The 5016-nt window shown below is 39.5% G+C and overlaps 1 long non-coding RNA gene across 1 annotated transcript; it reads left to right on the top strand.

Moving 5' to 3' along the window:
• Positions 1-1060: 1060 nt before the first annotated feature.
• LOC147273111 (uncharacterized) lies at positions 1061-4012 on the top strand. Its single transcript, XR_015119658.1, has 4 exons — positions 1061-1440; positions 1656-1746; positions 1932-2138; positions 3920-4012. It is a non-coding gene; the product is annotated as an uncharacterized LOC147273111 (long non-coding RNA).
• The last annotated feature ends 1004 nt before the right edge of the window (positions 4013-5016 follow it).

Here is a 5016-nt window from a genome sequence, read left to right as displayed (position 1 = left end):
TTTAATTAAGTTATAATAAGGTCTTACAAGCAAGTGGGAATGAAAATAATACCCATTTCAATACCTTGAATATTTTGGGTTTATGCCACGGGTATAAAGCGTAAAGTAATGTACAACACCATTTAAAAAGTAAAGCAATCATAAATAAATCCAAAATCTGATTAGCTTCCCTCCTCTAATTTGTGTTTTTAAACATTTTTTTTTTCATATTTTTTTTAGTAAACCATAGAACATGACCATACTTATTGATGATTCTGAATTTTTTGTACTGATTTTCTCTAACACATTTAAGAAATTGAACTTATCTGGTTTCTACTACTTTATATAGATTGTAGAATAACAATTTTCGTTATGTGATGATTTTAACTCTAATGTTTATGTAATTAAGCTTATTTGGTCAGCGACCCTATTTTTTTAATTAGAACATGGTATTCTTAAGGCGTGACTCCCAGTTTGAATTCCAACATGTATGCTGATATGTTCTCAACTCTAGACTTAAGACACCCTCTAATCCAATATACTGATATACAGAGCAAAGTATTTAATTTGGCACTGCAAATTTCAATTAGTTCAATCCCAGGGAAAAGTTGGTTATATCTAAGGTTGCTCTTGAAAGTAGGCAAATCAATGAGATAACTATATATCTCAGGCCCTCGAGAACATTTTTCCTTCTAAATTTTCGCTAGAAATTTAGATTTTTTTTTTTGGTAACCCATTTTGTTTCACGAAAATGGATTTATTTGAATTTCACCTATTATTGTTTTATTTTATACACGTGTTATTTTAAAAGGTTTAACTCAAATTTTGACTCAAATATTTATTTGGTTTTTGACTTTGATTTTGGTGTTGTTGGAAAGGCCTCGATCTGACGAATGCGTAGGCACGGACGGTTTGTTAATTGGAACTACGGATTCGTTTTTACGGACGAGCAAAGATTTGGGGCATTTTAGACTTTTACATTTTATGGATTATTCTAGAAGGATCCAAATTTTTTTAAAAAAAATCTCATATTTCTCTCTCTCACTCACGCGCAGGTTCCGGCCCCCCCCCCCCCCCCACTCCTCTCTTCATCTCTCTCCCACTGATCCCTCTCTCTTTGATTCCTCACCATCCGGTGACCACCGACCACCTCACCGGTTGGAAAATGACCCTCTCCGACCAGTCATCACAGCCCACACCTCCCTCTCACCAGTTAACCACTATCGACGGCATATCGAAGAGAGAAAAGCCGAGACTTACCGCCGACGATCTCGCTTTTTCGGTAACATCGCGACCCCTGAACACCCCAAATCTCTTCCCCTCGAAGAGCTGAGCACAGAGGTATCACCACCTTGCCAAGACGACCACCGTACACGGAGATCTGAAGGGGAGGAGTTCGCGGCACCTCCGGCGGGTTTCATGTTTTCCGGCCAACTTTGGCCACTGTTGGCCTCGACCCAGGTATTGAAATCGATCCTTCATCCGTCCTCTACAAGTTTGTATGATCGATTCGGGCCGTTTGTGCCCAGAAGTAAAAATCCAATTCCGCCACTCAAGGCCACCGCGAGCTTTACCGCGTGTGGTGGCCGGGTTGGGCTCCCTTAAATCATTTTCTGTTCTTTTTTAGTCTTTTGAGCCGATTGAAGTTGGAATTAAGTTGATATTTTTGCTTTTAGGTTGAATTTTAGTTTGGCAGTCATCTACTATGGCGATGATGTCGAATTTTGGGCCCCTCTACGAGTCGATAGCCACTGTTTGGAGCTTTTGGTGAGCTAAATTTGATTAATTGGTGCTTGTGAGATGGTTTATGGATGAGAAATCTAAATTGGATGATGTTTGGTGTTGAAATAGGTTCGGACAGCCACAAAGCATGATGGCTGGCTCCATTTCTACCGTTTTATGTGGGTTGAGAACTCTGGAAATAATTTGTGATTTATTGTTGTTGTGGGCAGGTTGCTAGGGGCTTGGAAACGCTCGCTCGAACCCGTTCTCTTATCGAAGCCTAATTTGAATGTGAAATCGGAATCGTAACCAGCTTCCAACAATCCTCAGAGGAGGTTGATGGAGCTTCGTCTTCTGGCTACAATCAGTGGCAACGAGTGCTAAATCGTGAGATGGGAAGGTGTTCCGGAAAGGATTGGACATAGCTCAGTTACTCTGTGAGTGGACTTTTGTTTTCATAATTGTTCTGCACATTTTATAATTTAATTATTTTCTTGATTTAATCGAGTATGGTTTTAGTTAAAAAAGTTTGTGAGTGGACGTTGTTTCATGAGCATTCCTATAAAATTTATCAATTTAAATGTTTTATGAAATTCGTGATTTATATTAGTTATTTGAATTTTGGTTTGAGAAATAATATATTTGAGTGAACTATGACCTTTCAAAAGAATTTTATGAAATTCCATTATTTTAATTATGTTAATGTAACGACCCGACCCAAATTTTCACTAGAAATTTAAATTTTTATTATGATTTTTTTTAAGAGGTTTATAAAAAGATGTTGGATTGTATTTTAAAGATTTTGAGATTTATTTGGAAAATAAAAAGGGTTTTGATTTAAATATTTATTTTTGTTTTAATTTAAGCTTGACCCAAAGTTGACTTTTAAAATAAATGGGTTTTCGACTTTGACTTTGGGTTCGTTAGATAGGTTTCGATCCCCTGAGTTCATAGACACGTAGCACGCTTCGATCCGAGTTACAGTTTGAAAGATATGGGTGTTTGAAGCGAGGGGCAATTTCGTAAAATGACAAATTGGGGTTTAAAAATCAGATTTTCTAGAAATTTCTCTCTCTCTCTAGAACACTCTCTCTCTCCTTTATATCTCTCTCTCCCCGCACACTCTCTCTCGGTCTTCTCTCCCCCGCAACCACCCCTGTGCCCACAACCCAGCAACCACCACCCACCCTTGCCGACCCCTGGCGCCGGCAAACACCCTCAGCCGCCGACCACCACCCCCCGAGCCTACTCTCTCTCTCTCTCTCTCCCCGTATTTCCTCTCTCTTTCTTTTCTTTGTGCGCAACCAACCCCTGCGCATCAGCCAACGTCCATCACTCAGTCGCAGTCTCTCTCTTCTCCCAGCCATCTCCAGCCACCTGAGGTCACCGGCGTACATCCCCGACGCCTGCTAGCTCGCCGGCCACTCCAACCAGCCCAGCCCGCACGCACAGAAATCCCAGCGGTTTGGCTCCCCTCTGTCTCGCCAAATTTTCGGTGAAATCCGGCGCCAACCACCTCTATACCAGGTGGGTTCTCTCTCCCTCTTGATGGGCTTTCAATACCTTGTGTTGTGGCTGTTTAATTTTGAGTTTATATTGAAGATTGAGTTTGGGGATTTTGAGCCATTCGGGATATATAAGAATTTCAGTTTTAGAAGGATGTTCTTGTGGTTTTATTTGGACGAAATTCTTCCCCATAAGACCTTAGGAATGTTTAGAATCAGAAATCTAGAGTAATTTGGAGGAATTTGTGCAATATAGTTTGGTGCCGCCACTTTGAGCGACGACAGCGTGGGTTCTGACCGCCTGGCTGTCACGAAAATTATCTAGCACTAATTGGGGTGCTAAAATTGAGTTGGTTGATGATTTTGAATAGGTGGGTGCGACTTGAGCTACGGAATTTCAATTTGGCTCGTGATCGGACACTTTACGGGGATCGTCTTTAACTCTAGGACGACCCCAAGTAAGGTTAGGCCCCAAGTAAAGTTAGGCCACTTGCCGGTTTTCTCTTGAATTTGTGGTTAAATTTGAGGACATGGGTGTCGTAGTTGGAGTCAGGATGAATTTGGAATAGGGTGAGAGGGTATAGTTTAAAGAAAAACGATTTCTAACTAGTAGAAAAAACGTGAGTCGGGAGGGATAGTTAGGCTACACACACACACTCTTTAAATGTCGTAGAATCGAGGCTAATCTATGGTTGTATTGTTTTATTCTATAGGCGAGACGATCGTGGCTCGAGACGACCCGGAGGAGGATTGAAGTTAGGATTCTCACTGTGAGTGGACTTTTATTTTTAAAACGCATTTCTATACTTTATGAATTTGTTTATTTGATTATCTTGAGTTTTAATTGAGAAATAGTATATGGGAGTGAACTTTTGACATATCAAACGAATTTTATGAAACTTCATTATTTAATTATGTTAAGCATCTTGAGTTGATTTTAGATTTGATAAATAAATGTCGGATTTCGACCTTTCATTTTCCCTCGTATATAAATTTTTAAATATGGTTTTATTGGAGTTGATAAATTTCTTTTGGAAAGGACTTCAGCTTCTTACTCTATACATATGGTTTATTTTATTATTTCAATTTTTGGTCGAAAGGAGTGATTTGATTTATGTATTTTGAAATTGAGTTGGAATTATGCAATAAGTTTTTATGGAAATTAAAGTTTCTTGGAAAAGTACAATTATTCTATTCTTGGTGGAAAAAAGATTTATTTGGGTTATGGAAAAATGGTTTTTAAACCACCCTTTGCAGTACCCTCCAGATTTTCAGATACATAGGTCGTTGGGACCCATCACGGCACACATATAGGCTTTGGGCCGTGTGTCGGGATGCTTCGCCCTTTGGGGGCTACTCTGCGTGCACGTATGACCAGGATTGCCTGCACGTGCTGATTTTATTCACACGTGTGTATGGCCAGGATATTGCCTGCACGTGTTGATTTTATTCACGCGTGTGTATGGCCAGGATATTGCCTGCACGTGTTGGATTCACTCCACGCGTGTGTATGGCCAGGATATTGCCTGCCTGTGCGATGCAGGAATTCCGCACAGGTGTATGGCCAGGATTTTTCAGGGTATATAGCATGGTGGAAAATGAATTTAGCTATTTTCAGAAATTATTAAATATGTTTTTAAGTGAGGGATTTCTTTTAAATTCTATCAAGGTTGTTGTTACGATGTTTTACAGTTCGTTTGTTTTAAGAAATTGTTATTTGAAAAATATATATTGTTTTATGGGATTTCTTAAGTTTCAATAAACTTTATGGTTTTAAACTGGGGGATTTCAAAGAGTGACGTGAGGTCTT

The sequence above is a fragment of the Dryas octopetala genome, chromosome 9, assembly GCF_963921425.1.
Source record: "Dryas octopetala chromosome 9, drDryOcto1.1, whole genome shotgun sequence".
Lineage (NCBI taxonomy): Eukaryota > Viridiplantae > Streptophyta > Magnoliopsida > Rosales > Rosaceae > Dryas > Dryas octopetala.
Note: the sequence above shows the minus strand (reverse complement) of the source record. Positions and strands in the feature narration are given on the sequence as shown.